The sequence below is a fragment of the Monodon monoceros genome, unplaced genomic scaffold (genome assembly GCF_005190385.1).
Source record: "Monodon monoceros isolate NGI ecotype Baffin Bay Population unplaced genomic scaffold, NGI_Narwhal_1 Super_Scaffold_20, whole genome shotgun sequence".
Lineage (NCBI taxonomy): Eukaryota > Metazoa > Chordata > Mammalia > Artiodactyla > Monodontidae > Monodon > Monodon monoceros.
The window spans coordinates 114,496,989-114,513,899 of NW_021703777.1; positions in this window are offsets into that span (position 1 = coordinate 114,496,989).

Genomic DNA, 16,911 nt, shown 5'->3' on the forward strand with positions numbered 1-16,911 from the left:
GTCAAGAACTTAATAGATAGGGTGCCATTGCAGCTTTCCCAGTGTGCTAGTGTGCTTATTAGTAGTGCCCTCTTGTTATCAAAGGTGTTCTACTTATCCTATAAATTACATAATCACTACAGAGTGCTAATAGGTCCTAATAATAAGGTGCCATCCCAGCAGCAGGTTCATGTAGTCATTAGTGAGAAACTATCCAATGTTCTGGCTATGTGAGGTGCTATCAACCCTCTCTCCCTCCCAACTCCTTGCTGGAGTGATTGATGCAACTAATAAAATAACAAGTGAACCATTGGATTCAGTTCTAGAAAAGTTGGAATACTATGATTAAGGTGTCTCACTGGACTAAAAGTCCAATTTCTTCTTCTTCCACAGAAATAGAGTTTAGCTAGTTCAGGGCTGCAGAGAATATACTTCCTTCCTTGCAGTCTTTATGCCACGTGTTGCCACTGGCTGAGTTCTGATGAATGGAATGTTTGTAGGGGTGATGGGTGGCACTTCCAGGCCTGGCTTACAATCATGCATGTACCCCAAGCTCTTCCCTTTCCCACAGGCACAGTCCACGGTAACTCAGCTTTCATCATCCTGATGCCAGTCACCCGAGGGAAGGAAGCATTTGTGCAGAGCAGAGCTGGCTCTTGCTCTAGATCACTCATCTCAGTTAAGTGAGAGAGAAATAAACTTGCTTTTTAGGCCATTCCGGTTTTGGACCTTTTTCTTTCAACACCCCTACTTCACCGTAACTAACATAGAGAGCTTTTGGACGTCTTTGGAAAGCAAGTACAGTGCTATAGCAGGAGAAGGAGTAAACCAAGATGATAGGCCGTGGGAAGACACTTGCCTGTTGAGCAGATGTGGGGAAAGACAACCCGGGGGGAGCCAGTTGGCTGGCCTGAGGGACTCCCTCACTGTCTTTATCCGTTTCTGTCCTGCTTCTCCCTCACACTAGCGGCGCGGTCAGGAGATAACACTGCTGTGCCTAGGAGAACCCCACCTCACTTTCACTTGAAAACAGAGTTCTTCCCAAAATAATTCAAAAGAAATATCTCAGACTGCCTACTGGTCATTCACACACACACACACACACACACACACACACACACACACACACCACTACCACCGCCACCACCACCACCAACTCAACTCCATCTTGCACTGCCTTTTGTCCCCTACTACCAAAGAAACTGAACACAGTGACTTGCATGGCTGCTGAAGGGTCACATTAAATCCTGATTGATATAAGTGGGTAAATAAAAACCACAACCCACTAAAGGAGACACAAAAGGTTGGAGAAGATGGAACAAACTGAGCAACCAGAACAGATGGTTCCTACAGATGTGGAAAAGGCAGATAGAAAAAGCTATGCCATAATTCAAAGGGGAAAACAAATGGAAAAAATAATGAATGAAATCTTATACCTGGACGATGGGAAAACTAGTAAAATAGTCTTGTTCAGGCTTCAGAGGCAGAAGCAGGCCTCTGCCTGTGACCCTGCCTGGACTGCGCGCCTGCTTGCCCACCTAACGATCGCTGCTAGCAAGTCAAGCAGCGCTTATGATAAGAAAGGGAGGGGGTCTTGGAAGTTCTTGAGCTTTGGGGACCTGGCCAGTCCCCCGGGGTCTAGAAAATCTTGTGACTCACATGGTAAAACCAAGAGCATTCATTTAAAGTGAATCCAGAGCTGCATTTGATATCAGTTTGAGGCCAGAAATTATAAACAGAAGCCCCCAGAACTCCAATCTGAAGTCTCACCCGTGGGGTGGACGCACCACCCTGGACCCTTCCCATATGGGGCTCCAGACTGCTGTCACTCGGGACTTCCCAGCTGCTGTTGGGATCTGGAAGTAGGTGTCGGCCCAATTCGGTGATGTATACACTGTTATGTTTCTCTAAAATTCTTATTCTTTTCCTTCTAATGATTGTATATTAAAATTAAGTTAAATCACCTTTCATTGAAGAATTGATTAAAGCTGTTTATTTGTGTGAAACGAGTGGTTATTTTGCCAGTGAATCCAACGAACCTTAAAACTGAAAGCAGTCTTTCAGCAAAACATTAATTGGCGCTGTAAGCAGGATTCACAGAGCTAAATGCCTCTCTTTAAAAAGAAGGAAGTTAAAGTTGATCAGGCTTTTATTCCAGGATGGGACAAGCTCCCTTACGGCTCATTAGCAGCAGAATGGGGTATATCGACAGGACTGTGTGAGAAGTGGGAGTCTAAATTAAAGCGGGCCAAACCTTTATAAGTCAGTGAATGCTTGCGGCTCCTGCCAATTGAGAAAGGACAAAAATGTACTGCGCTGCGTCGGAGAGGCTGGATCCCCCTCTCTGCCTACTGTAAAGTACAGATTAAAAGTGGTAGAAATGAAACCAAACTGGAGAAAAATTATGAGGTTTGCAAGGATGTCTGTCCATGTTACAATGTCAAAATTACCTTAGCTAAGTCTCCACTTTCCAGTCGGTAGCAAGAAAAGCTGCTATAAAGGTTGCATAAGCTAAATATCGAAATAAACCTATGAGGGCTCTGTCTGTCTGGGCATATGTGTATGTCTCAGTATGTGTCTTTGGATAATATTGCTAAGGTTAAGTGATAAATGAGCTCTATTTAATTGGCTTAAAGAAAAGTAAGTGCTTACAAATCAAACAATTCTAAATACAAGAGAAATTAAGCTAAATGAATTTCAGGGTCACATGAACTGGGAAATATTCAGTATTAAATCAATATCTGGTATTAATGTTTGTTAATCTAATTAACACAGACATGTCATAGGAGTCATCAATATTAAGTATAATACTTTTATTGTGCCTAGGTTTAATATAAGCTAAATAAGATCTTATATCTGCAACAAATTTGTCAGCAAGGAAAGTAACTCAATGTGAAGAAAATTGTAAGGAAAGAAAATGCAAATGAGATAAGAGCTTCGGGTGATTTATGTTTACCAATCTACAGGGTGCTGATATAAAGGACAGTTCATGGTTGCTTAAGGAATGTAGGACATGTGTTTTTAGTAAAAAAGGTATGAGGAATGGAATTGCATTTGATTAAGGAAAAAGAAAGTAGGTCTGACTTACAGGTGGTTGTTTCTGAATGCAAAAATAAAATGATGGATACAGAAAGTGATAAAAAAAAAAAAAAGTTTTGTGGAAAGTGGACCCCGAGAAAAGAGTTTTATGCATGGTACAAATTTTCTGGAGATGTTGAACTGCCTTTGATAACAGATTTTAAGTTTCTTTACCTCTGAAGTGATCTGTTCTATATTTGCCTTTGAAATCTTGTATTGTTACTTTGGTAAAGTAAGTATTATTTTGCAATGATCTGTGAAGATTATGGCACATGTAGATAAAGCTTATTCTGCTTCTACAAAAAATTAACCCCTCATTGTCAGACTTTTGCTATCCTGTTGTCCTTGTAACATGGCAACGGTCTACCCATAAGTCAGAAAATTTTAAATGGGTAAACAATAGCTGTAAATCAAACAGTGAGGGCTATGGGAAATCCAAGACAGCCGCTTGGGCTTTCCAGGCTCCCTGACATCCTTTTTTGATGGGATAAAGCCTTCCCTGGCTGCAGGGTTAATGCCCTCACAATGGAGGGAAAAAAAATTATGTTTCACTGAATATTAAATTCTAGTTTTGTTAATTGAGGTCTGTGTTTACCAAGATTCACTTCCCAGATAGTTCCTTGCTGTTATGTTTTATTGCTAAAAAGTTTAATTGAATTATTCTAAAGCTTATCTCAGTAGTCTATCTTTGGATGGAGATCAGATGCCCCGTGACCTACAACCAGGGGACATAGGATTACATGTGTCTATCAGTGAGGCCTATATGCCAACTGGAGCTTATGGCAGAAGCAACAGAGCAAAAGAGTGCCTTTCGGCTTCTGGAGCAGAAAAAGTATACTACCTTTGAAAAACAGTTGTTAGCTTGTTATTGGGCTTTAATTGATACTGAACAAATAACCGTGGGTCATACTGTCATATTAAGGCCTCAAGTGCTGATTATGCAATGGATTTTAAGCTCACCAAAGACCCACAGAATTGGGCACGCCTAGGAGTCTAATATCATCAAATGGAAATGGTATATTCAGGACCGGGCTAAACCCAGGCCATATGGGGTTGTTGCCTTACAAAAGAAAAAAAAAATTCTGAAATTCCCATTGAAAGCCTTGAGCAAGAATTCATCATTAAACCTGAGATAACCGAGTTGCCTGTAAAATGGGGAAAGCCCTTTTATTCTTTAACCGAGACAGAAAATGCCTGGTTTACAGATGGTTTAGCAAAATACATAGGATCTGTTCGTTCCTGGAAAGCAGTAGCCTACAATCCAGTCACAACTAAACTGTTAACTACTACTGGAGAGGGAAAAAACAACCAATTCGCTGAACTATATGCAGTATATCAAGTCTTAAAACAAGAAAACTTAACAGAATGTCATATTTATACTGATTCATGGTCTGTAGCCAATGGATTAGCAGCTTGGCTTCCAATGTGGGTTAGAAATAATTGGCAAATTCATTCAAAAGAGTTGTGGGGAAAAGAACTATGGGCAGATATTTGGGAAATTGTGCAGAAAACTAACGTTTCAGTTTTTCATGTGGACACTCATAGCACTCCCAATTCCACGGAACGATGGTATAACTCAATTACAGACGAACAAACTCAGATACAGACAGTGGAAGTCGATCCAGACTCCAGTGAGCTCAAAGGTTTGGCACTTTGGGCACACCAAAAACGTGGCCGTCTGGGAGAAAAAGCTATATACCAGTGGGCCCAGCATCGAGGTATTTCTTTAACTATGGATCTCATTAAGTCTGTTATTTTACAATGTCCAGTCTGCCAACGTGTTAAACATAGGAGCTTGCCACAACTAGTAAAAGGACAATTGGCGCATGGCAAATTGCCTGGGCAGATGTGGCAAATTGATTATATTGACCCACTGATCCGTGATAAAGGCTGCCAATATGTGTGTACTGCAGTGGACGCCTGTTTTGGATACCTGGTGGTCATTCCATTTGGAAAAGCCAATCAAACTAACACTATTAAAACATTAGAAATAATTAATTTGTACTATGGTGTTCACTCCAAATTCAAAGTCACATTTCAAAGGTAAGCTAATACAAGAATTTGCCCAGGAACATAATATACAATGGATTTTTCATATTCCATATTATCCTCAAGCTGCTGGTTTAATTGAAAGAATGAATGGATTGCTAAAGGAACAACTGCTTAAATTGGGATGGGGTTCTTATAAAAATTGGAGGACTAACTTATATACTGCCTTAAGTATTTTGAACAGTCGTCTAATTGGAGAATCTGAGATTCCTTTAATGAGAATGACTGTACCAAACCTACAAATTCACAGGATGGATGTTCATCCAGAGATAATTGAATACTGGGAAATTTTACCTGGAGCATTAGCTCCTTTTCTAGCCTCTCCTGAGGCTGCAGGCCTCTATTTGCATTCTGTGACTGTGCAGAGGCTTACTAAAAGGATGATTTGTGCTGTGTCAACTGGCATTGGCATGAAAATGCCTCCTGGACATTTCGGGCTGCTTAAGGAACATCTAGCTTAGCCCTTAAAGGTATTTGTGTCCACTGGGGAGTTATTGACCCTGATTATCAAGGAGAAATTAAAATGATGGCAACAATGATCTGCTTATTAATAAACATGATCGGATTGCCCAACCACTGATTCTTCCATGTGTAATTTGTAAAGTCCAGAAAGGAGAACCTCCCACCCTATTAATTGTTAGGGGTGATGGAGGGTTTAGATCCACGAATGAAGCACATTCAATTGGAGCTAAAGTCTGGGTAAAACAACCCAACGGTCCCCCTATAAGTGCTGATATAATTGCACAGGGAAAAGATAACACTGTGTTGGTGATGTTCCCCAGAAAAGAGAAAAAAGGAGATATGTGCCATTAACTCATCGTTATTCTCGTGAATAAACTGTTTTTGGAAGCTTGACTGTAATATGGATTGTCACCCATGCCTTAACCCCAGGATCTGTGCTGCAGTCAAACAACGAAACAACCCCCCATGCCTCAACTCCAGAATATCTGCTACAGTTGGAAAAAAGAACATGAACAAAAACGTTGGGGAATCTTCCGCTGGAGAAATGTGAGCCAGACCCAAACTCAAGATAACTTCACCTCCCCTGCAAACGAGTCCCGCCCTTTTCTAATTATGACTTTCTATGGACAAAACCTGTCTATCTGGTCTGGAGTAAACTCTGATAACCCGTGGGCTAGAAGGTTTCTTCGATCTCCTAATTCATCCTCTCTTGCAGTCGAATTAAGCCCGGGATATATTAATGTCTACTAATGAATACACATAGAGACAATTATTTAACAAATGGATACCTAAAAACCATTGGATACTTATTCCAGAGGGCATTACTAAATGCACAGACACCTGGTGCTCAGGGACTTTATATCATTATAAGGCTGCTAATATAAGCTCTATGTGTCAATTTCATGTACTGCCTATTGTTTTGGGGAATGAATACTGGTTGCCTCATTTTGCTGGAAATTACTTCGATTTTAGTGACTGCACACACTTATTGATAGACTGGGAAAAGACTATTCAAGGATTGCTTTGTGGCCAGACTTCCCACATCTGGGAACCCTGTTTACTAGAGAATTCCATTAACTACTGTGAATGGACTATATTTCCTTAATCCTGTAGTATGTTTTTTGAAGTCTCCCCAGTTTATATGTATAGTAACTGATGATATTAACACACTTTCTACTTATCACCAGGAAACACTATTTCAGGCTGTCTGGCACATGTAGATCACTTATATTGGAAAGGAACAACTTATTTCTTTTCCCCTATACACACACAACTGTTGTGAACTCAAGTGCTAATTCCTACTTTTTCTGTTCCTAACATTAGCCTGTCACTTGAACCTTTGAAATGGATTATTACAAAAATCAAAGTTATTACAAAAATTTATAGATACACGTAATTGTACTCTGTTAGAACACTCTGTTTTCGCTACTATTGTGGCTAACAAATTAATGGATGTGGGAGTTAACGTACAGAAGCATACTGCTCATTCTTGGTGGGACTTTTTCTTTACTCAGTCCCCCCAAGCTAAACAATTGTTCTCTGCCTTGATTAATCCATTGCCTGTACTATGATTGTACTCTTTTTACTGACTGTTTGGAATTGTCCCCGGCACTTATGATAAGAAAGGGACGGGGTCTTGGGATTTCTTGAGCCCTGGGGACCTGGCCAGTCCCCTGGGGTCTAGAAAACCTTGTGACTCACATGGTGAAACCAACAGCATTGTTAAAGTGAATCCAGAGCTGCATTTTTGCATGCAAACTGATGATATCAGTTTGAGGCCAGGAATTATAAAACAGAAGCCCCCAGAACTCCAATCTGAAGTCTCACCCGTGGGGTGGACGCACCACCCGGGACCCTTCCCATATGGGGCTCCAGACTGCTGTCACTCGGGACTTCCCAGCTGCTGTCTGGATCTGGAAGTAGGTGAGGCCCAATTCGGTGATGTATACCCTATTACGTTTCTCTAACATTCTTATCCCTTTCCTTCTAATGATCGTATATTAAAATTAAGCAAAATCACCTTTTATTAAAGAATTGATTAAAGCTGTTTATTTGTGTGAAACGAGTGGTTGTTTTGCCAGTGAATCCAACGAATCTTAAAATCGAAAGCAGCCTTTCGGCAAAACACTGGAAGATAAAATTGAAGACCAAATGTATAAATAATCAAGTAATAGAAATTTCAAAACAAAAATGAGAGTGAGGATAGAGGGAGTCGTAATCAAAGTGATGACGGATGAAAACTTCCTGCACGTAAAGACCTCACCTGTTCTTGGGCAAAACTAAGTTCTTAATGCATCCTGAGACATTTCTTGATGAGCGTTCTCAAATATAAATTAAAAATCTTAAAATTATACTGGACTCGCATGTGGGATGTTGAGAGTAGGAGAGGTTGTGAGAGGTGATGGGGTATATGAGAACCCTATGTACTTTCTGCTCGATTTTGCTCTGAACCTAAAACTGCTTTAAAAAATAAGTTTATGGGGCTTCCCTGGTGGCGCAGTGGTTGAGAGTCCGCCTGCCGATGCAGCGGACACGGGTTTGTGCCCCGGTCCGGGAAGATCCCACATGCCGTGGAGCGGAGCGGCTGGGCCCGTGAGCCATGGCCGCTGAGCCTGCGCGTCCGGAGCCTGTGCTCCGCAACGGGAGAGGCCACAACAGTGAGAGGCCCGCGTACCGCAAAAAAATAAAAATAAAAAAAAATAAGTTTATGGAAAAAAATATATATGCAAAAGATTACTTGCAAAGGAATAACAACTGTGCAAAAACCCGACTTCTTATCTATAACTGTGGAACATAGAAAATACTGAAATAACTTTAAGGCAACGAGAGAAAAGATATGTGATTGAAGAATCCCACACCCAGCAGTCAAGATATCATTCTTATAAAAGAGAAAAAAGACAATGTGACGTTCAAAGCTTACTGAGTACACAACCCATGTACTTAATCTAGGGAGCATACTTGAGGAGGTACTCCAGTGAAATAAAAATGAATTCGAATACAGGATCCCAAGCTGGGGGAATAAGAAATACAAGAGAAAATAGTGGTGAGCAATGACACTTGCATTTTTAATAAATTTAAAGAGATGATAATATGAGTAGAAACTAATATTTAAGTGACAAGTGAGGATTTTAGGAACCAAAGATATTGTAAGCTAAAATTTTGTAATAGTTTAGAACTAAAAGTCTAGATGATCTGAACAAAACCCAGGAGTATGCAGAAGGAAAGTGTGCAACCTGAGGTAGTAGGTAAGCAAAAACGTTTAAAAAGTCAAGTCTTACTGGTTGGATGGGGAGGAAGTAGCAAGTAAATTGTCCTGGAAAATACAGATACATATATGAGAGTTAAAAATAGGAAAGTAATCAGTAAGAAAGAAAAAAATAACTTCTTAATGCAAGGGAGGGTACAAAACAGAATTTCAAAATGGATGAAGTAGGGTAAAAGTTGTTGAAGATGAAATATAACCTAGTCAATATAAAAAAATATAAAGAAAGAAAAAACAGTAACATAAAGTAAAATTAAGAATAAATATAGGGCTTCCTTGGTGGCGCAGTGGTTGAGAATCCGCCTGCCGATGCAAGGAATGGGGGTTCGGGCCCCGGTCCGGGAAGATCCCACGTGCCGCGGAGCGGCTGGGCCCGTGAGCCATGGCCGCTGAGCCTGCGCGTCCAGAGCCTGTGCTCCGCAACGGGAGAGGCCGCAACAGTGAGAGGCCCGCGTACCGCAAAAAAAAAAAAAAAAAGAATAAATTTAAACTAGCATACACACAAAAAGCATAATTAAGGGTAACTTCAAACCGGAACCCCGGACCAAATAACCATAAATAGGCTGAACACTCCTATCAAAATCCATGACCCTCAGATTGAGTTAGAACCAAAGTTCAAATTGGAATACTGGAAGAAAAACAGAGGAAGGATCCCACAACACACAGCACATGGTTAATCAAAATCTTGACTGGAAAAAAGTAAACAAAAGACTTACTTAAATAAAGGCTGTTTATAGAAAATATGTCTAAAACACAGTGGGGTTTTTTCTAAAGGTTAAAAATAAAGAGATGGATAAAGATATATCAAATAAATGCCAGCAAAAGAAAGACAGGTAAAACAGAATTCAAGTTCAAAGAACTAATGACATAAAGAAGGATTTTTAATAACAATAAAACATAAATCCCCAACACTGATATACAGAGATTTACGCACCAAATAATAGTGTAACAAAATTCAGAAGCCAAACATTTGATAAAATTGACAGATTTGTGAAATACTGTTGGAGTAATGAGCACAGAAGCAATGATTGTGGTTTTCTAACAGCCAAAACTAAGAAACAGGATTTTGATTTCCTTTGCTTATGAGACCATGTTATTTCATCCAATTTAACTGTTAATAAGTATACACAGGATATGGGCAAGACATTGGTCTAGAAATGAATGAAGTTCAGGGGGTAAAATATTAACAGAAGTTTTAAAAACATTTCTTCTGTTTAACTTCCACCAGAAAAAAACCCTGCAAATTGAATTTGATGTGCCATAATTATCATAGTAAGGAGTCCAAAAAGCATATAAAGGTCTTACTGAAAACTGGTGAAGTATTTGAAAGCTGAGAGAATACCCAATTATTGTTTAATAGTTTTTATTAACTATACAAATTACCTCAAAGATTTTGTATCATACTGGAGTCTCCACAAACTAATAGGAAATTCCTGCATTTACTGGGTTATCTTAAGCATCTATCACTGAAAAATAAGTGAATAGATCTAGAACCACATACTGACATATAATATGCTGAAATAATGCAAAAAGAGCCATGCTCATGAATCAAAAGAATGAGACATTACTTGAGTGTGGGGTTCACAGTTATGTAGGAGGGTTTACAGGAGGGTAACTTACTGTTAATTAGCTTGCTTAGTAGAGCACAATCAAAAATCTACTTTCTATTCTTTCTCGCTTTGCCCTGTCAATAGCTCTCTAGGGTCTAGTTCTTTCTTTAAGCCCTTTAGCCTTTACAGCTCATCTTAGTCACAAGAGTAATGTCATCTCACTTCAATAATTAAAATTTCCCATCCAATTTTATGTAGCATTATAGCTCTAAGTTTAATTCAACATAAACACCTCTTCACCCAGCCCAGGTCTGACTAAAGAGTGGGAAGAAAATGTGGTGAAAAAATAATAATAATAGTAGCAAACAAACAAACCTCCTAACAGAGTAGTTGTGAACAGGTGTCCAAGTTTTATTAGAATCTTGCTGCAAGAAAGAAGGCCCCTAGTAGGCTAATTCAAAGATTTTCTCTTAATAGGGATACTTTATAGGAAAAGAGCATGGCTTGATAATGATTTTTAGACCACACTCAAATAGAAAAGAACAGATAAGGATCACTAGATAATGACAGTTGAGTAGATGGATAAATTATTCCCCAGAACACATCTTAATCCCATTAAGTACCAGAAAATTGTTTAAGCATTTCGTCAAGAATACTAATTATATACTAGAAGGAGATTATTAATTGTATCATACAAAAATATGGTGTTCTAGAACAGTTTGGGGATAATTTCACATTCACAGACAGTAGCCTCTTCTCACCCAACTTTTTGATCCTCCTCTATTAATGACAGACACAAAATAGATTAAATGAAAAAGGTACAGAGATAGCAGAAGCAAGAAGAACTACAATCCTGCAGCCTGTGAAATGAAAACTACATTCACAGAAAGATAGACAAAATGAAAAGGCAGAAGACTATGTACCAGATGAAGGAACAAGATAAAACCCCAGAAAAACAACTAAGTGAAGTGGAGATAGGCAACGTTCCAGAAAAAGAATTCAGAATAATGATAGTGAAGATGATTCAGGACCTCAGAAAAAGAATGGAAGCAACGATCGAGAAGATGCAAGAAATGTTTAACAAAGAGCTAGAAGAATTAAAGAACAAACACACAGAGATGAACAATACAATAACTGAAATGAAACATACACTAGAAGGAATCAATAGCAGAATAACTGAGGCAGAAGAACAGATAACTGACCTGGAAGACAGAATGGAGGAATTCACTGCCACAGAACAGAATAAAGAAAAAAGAATGAAAAGAAATGAAGACAGCCTAAGAGACCTCTGGGACAACATTAAATGCAACAACATTCACATTATAGGGGTCCCAGAAGGAGAAGAGAGAGAGAAAGGACCCGAGAAAATATTTGGAGAGATTATAGTCGAAAACTTCCCTAACATGGGAAAGGAAATAGCTCCCCAAGTCCAGGAAACACAGAGTCCCAGGTAGGATAAACCCAAGGAGAAACAAGCTGAGACACATAGTAATCAAATTGACAAAAATTAAAGACAAAGAAAAATTATTAAAAGCAACAAGGAAAAAACAACAAATACTATACAAGGGAACTCCCATAAGGTTAACAGCTGATTTCTCAGCAGAAACTCTACAAGCCAGAAGGGAGTGGCACGATATATTTAAAGTGATAAAGGGAAGAACCTACAACCAAGATTACTCTACCCAGCAAGGATCTCATTCAGATTCTATGGAGAAATCAAAAGCTTTACAGAGAAGCAAAAGCTAAGAGAACTCAGCACCACCAAACCAGCTCTAAAAAAAATGTTAAAGGAACTTCTCTAAGTGGGAAACACAAGAGAAGAAAAGGACCTACAAAAACAAACCCAAAACAATTAAGAAAATGGTAATAGGAACATACATATCGATAATTACCTTAAATGTGAATGGATTAAATGCTCCAACCAAAAGACAAAGCCTCAGTGAATGGATACAAAAACAAGACCCATATACATGTTGTCTACAAGAGACCCATTTCAGACCTAGGGACACATACAGACTGAAAGTGAGGGGATGGATCGACAGATGAATGGATAAAGAAGATGTGGCACATATATACAATGCAATATTACTCAGCGATAAAAAGAAACAAAATTGAGTTATTTGTAGTGAGGTGGATGGACCTAGCATCTGTCATACAGAGTGAAGTAAGTTGGAAAGAGAAAAACAAATACCATATGCTAACACATATATACGGAATCTAAAAAAAAAAAATTGGTTCTAAAGAACCTAGGGGCAGGACAGGAATAAAGATGTAGAGAATGGACTTGAGGACACAGGGAGGGGGAAGGGTAAGCTGGGATGAAGTAAGAGAGCGCCATGGACATATATACACTACCAAATATAAAACTGATAGCTAGTGGGAAACAGCCACATAGCACAGGGAGATCAGCTCAGTGCTTTGTGACCACTTAGAGGGGTGGGATAGGGAGGGTGGGAGGTAGACGCAAGAGGGAGGAGATATGGGGATATATGTATAGCTGATTCACTTTGTTATACAGCAGAAATTAACACATTGTAAAGCAATTATACTCCAATAAAGATGTGGGAACAAAAACAACAAAGAAAGTGAGGGGATGGAAAAAGATATTCCATGCAAATAGAAATCAAAAGAAAGCTGGAGTAGCAATATTAATATGAGATAAAATAGACTTTAAAATAAGGGACAAGGAAGGACACTATATAATGATCAAGGGATCAATCCAAGAAAATATAATAATTATAAATATATATACACCCAACATAGGAGCACCTCAATACATAAGGCAAATACTAAGAGCTATAAAAGAGGAAATTGACAGTAACACAATAATAGTGGGGGACTTTAACACCTCACTTACACCAATGGACAGATCATCCAGACTGAAAACTAATAAGGAAACACAAGCTTTAAATGACACAATAGACCAGATAGATTTAATTGATATTTATAGGACATTCCATCCAAAAACAGCAGGTTACACTTTCTTCCCAAGTGCACACAGAACATTCTCCAAGATAAATCACATCTTGGGTTACAAATCGAGCCTTGGTAAATTTAAGAAAGTTGAAATCATATCAGGCATCTTTTCTGACCAAAACGGTATGAGATGAGGAATAAATTACAGGGAAAAAAACGTAAAAAACACAAACACATGGAGGCTAAACAATACGTTACTCAATAACCAAGAGATCACTGAAGAAATCAAAGAGGAAATCAAAAAATACCTAGAGAAAATGACAACAAAAACACAACGATCCAAAACCTATGGGATGGGGACTTCCCTGGTGGCACAGTGGTTGGGAATCCGCCTGCCAATGCAGGAGATACAGGTAAGAGCCATGCTCCAGGAAGGTACCACATGCTGTGGAGCAACTAAGCCCATGTGCCACAACTACTGAGCCTGTGCTCAAGAGACCGCGAGCCAAACTACTGAGCCTGTGTGCCACAACTACTGAAGCCCACGTGCCTAGAGCCCATGCACCACAACAAGAGAAGCCACCCAGTGAGAAGCCTGCACACTACAATAAAGAGTAGCCCCCGCTCGCCACAACTAGGGAAAGCCTGCGTGCAAAACAAAGACCCAACACAGCCAAAAATAAATTAGTTAATTAATTTAAAAAAAAAAAAACCTATGGGATACAGCAAAAGCAGTTCTAAGAGGGAAGTTTCTAGCAATACAATCCTACCTCAAGAAACAAGAAAAATCACAAATAAACAACCTAACCTTATACCTAAAGGAACTAGAGAAAGAAGAACAAACAAAACCCAAAGTTAACAGAAGGAAAGAAATCATAAAGATCAGAGTAGAAACAAAGAAAACAATAGCAAAGATCAATAAAACTAAAAGTTGGTTCTTTGAGAAGATAAACGAAATTGATAAACCTTTAGCCAGACTGATCAAGAAAAAGAGGGAGACACAAAGAGGGAAAAAAGAGGGAGACTCAAATCAATAAAATTAGAAATGAAAAAGGAGAAGTTACAGTGGACACCGCAGAAATACAAAGAATCATAAGAGACTACTACAAGCAACTCTATGCCAATAAATGGACAACCTGAAAGAAATGGACAAATTTTTAGAAAGGTATAACCTTCCAAGACTGAACCAGGAAGAAATAGAAAATATGAACAGATCAGTCACAAGGAATGAAATTGAAACTGTGATTAAAAATCTTCCAACAAACAAAAGTTCAGGACAGATGGCTTCACAGGTGAATTCTATCAAATATTTAGAGAAGAGCTAACACCCATCCTTCTCAAACTCTTCCAAAAAACTGCAGAGGAAGGAACACTCCCAGACTCATTCTACGAGGCCACCATCACCTGATACCAAAACCAGGCAAAGATACTACAAAAAAAGGAAAATTACAGACCAATATCACTGATAAATATAGATGCAAAAATCCTCAACAAAATACTAGCAAACAGAATCCAACAACACACTGAGTGGATCATACACCATGATCAAGTGGGATTTATTCCAGGGATGCAAGGCCTCTTTAATATATGCAAATCAATCAATGTGATACACCATATTAACAAATGGAAAAATAAAAACCATATGAACATCTCAATAGTTGCAGAAGAATCTTTTGACAAAATTCAACACCGATTTATGATAAAAACTCTCCAGAAAGTGGGCATAGAGGGAACCTACCTCAACATAATAAAGGCCACATATGACAAACCCACAGCAAACATCATTCTCAGTGGTGAAAAACTGAAACACTTCCTCTAAGATCAGGAACAAGACAAGGATGTCCACTCTCGCCACTATTATTCAACATAGTTTTGGAAGTCCTAGCCCTAGCAATCAGAGAAGAAAAAGAAATAAAAGGAATACAAACTGGAAAAGAAGAAGTAAAACTGTCACTGTTTGCAGATGACATGATACTATACATAGAGAATCCTAAAGATGCCACCAGAAAACTACCAGAGCTAATCAATGGATTTGGAAAAGTTGCAGGATACAAAATTAATGCACAGAAATCTTACATTCTTATACACTAACAATGAAAGATCAGAAAGAGAAATTAAGGAAACAATCCCATTCACCATTGCAAGAAAAAGAATAAAACACCTATGAATAAACCTACCTAAGGAGGTAAAAGACCTGTACTCAGAAAACTATAAGACACTGATGAAATAAATCAAAGGTGACACAAACAGATGGAGAGATATACCATGTTCTTGGATTCAAGGAATCAATATTGCGAAAATGACTATACTACCCAAAGTAATCTACAGATTCAATGCAATCCCTATCAAATTACCAATGGCCTTTCTTTTAACAGAACTAGAACAAAAAAATCTTAAAATTTGTATGGAGACACAAAAGACCCCAAATAGCCAAAGCAATCTTGAGGGAAAAAGAAGAACTGGAGAAATCAGACTCCCTAACTTCAGACTATACGACAAGGCTACAGTAATCAAGACAGTATGGTACTGGCACAAAAACAGAAATATAGATCAATGGAACAGGATAGAAATCCCAAAGATAAACCCACGCACCTATGGTCAACTAATCTATGACAAAGGAGGGAAGGATATACAATGGAGAAAAGACAGTCTCTTCAATAAGTGGTGCTGGGAAAACTGGACAGCTACATGTAAAAGAATGAAATTAGAACACTCCCTAACACCATACACAAAAATAAACTCAAAATGGATTAAAGACCTAAATGTAAGACCAGACACTATAAAACTCTTAGAGGAAAACATAGGAAGAACACTCTGACATAAATCACCGCAAGATCTTTTTTGACCCACTTCCTAGAGAAATGGAAATACAAACAAAAATAAACAAATGGGACCTAATGAAACTTCAAAGCTTTTGCGCAGCAAAGGAAACTATAAGCAGGACGAACAGACAACCCTCAGGGGCTTCCCTGGTGGCGCAGAGGTTGAGAGTCCGCCTGCCGATGCAGGAGACACGGGTTCGTGCCCCGGTCCGGGAAGATCCCACATGCCGCGGAGCGACTGGGCCCGTGAGCCATGGCCGCTGAGCCTGCGTGTCCAGAGCCTGTGCTCCACAACAGGAGAGGCCACAACAGTGAGAGGCCCACGTATCGCAAAAAAAAAAAAAAAAAAAAAGACAACCCTCAGAATGGGAGAAAATATTTGCAAACAAATCAATGGACAAAATATATAAACAGCTCATGCAGCTCAATATTAAAAAAACAAACAACCCAATCAAAAATGGGCAGAAGACCTAAATAGACATTTCTCCAAAGAAGACATACAGACGGCCAAGAGGCACAGGAAAATATGCTCAACATCACGAATTATTAGGGAAATGCAAATCAAAACTATAATGAGATATCATCTCATACCAGTCAGAATGGCTATCATCAAAAAATCTAGAAACAATAAATGCTGGAGAGGGTGTGGAGAAAAGGGCACCCTCTTGCACTGTTGGTGGGAATGTAAATTGATACAGCCACTATGGAGAACAGTACGGAGGTTCCTTAAAAAACTAAAAATAGAACTACCATATGACCCAGCAATTCCACTACTGGGTATATATCCTGAGAA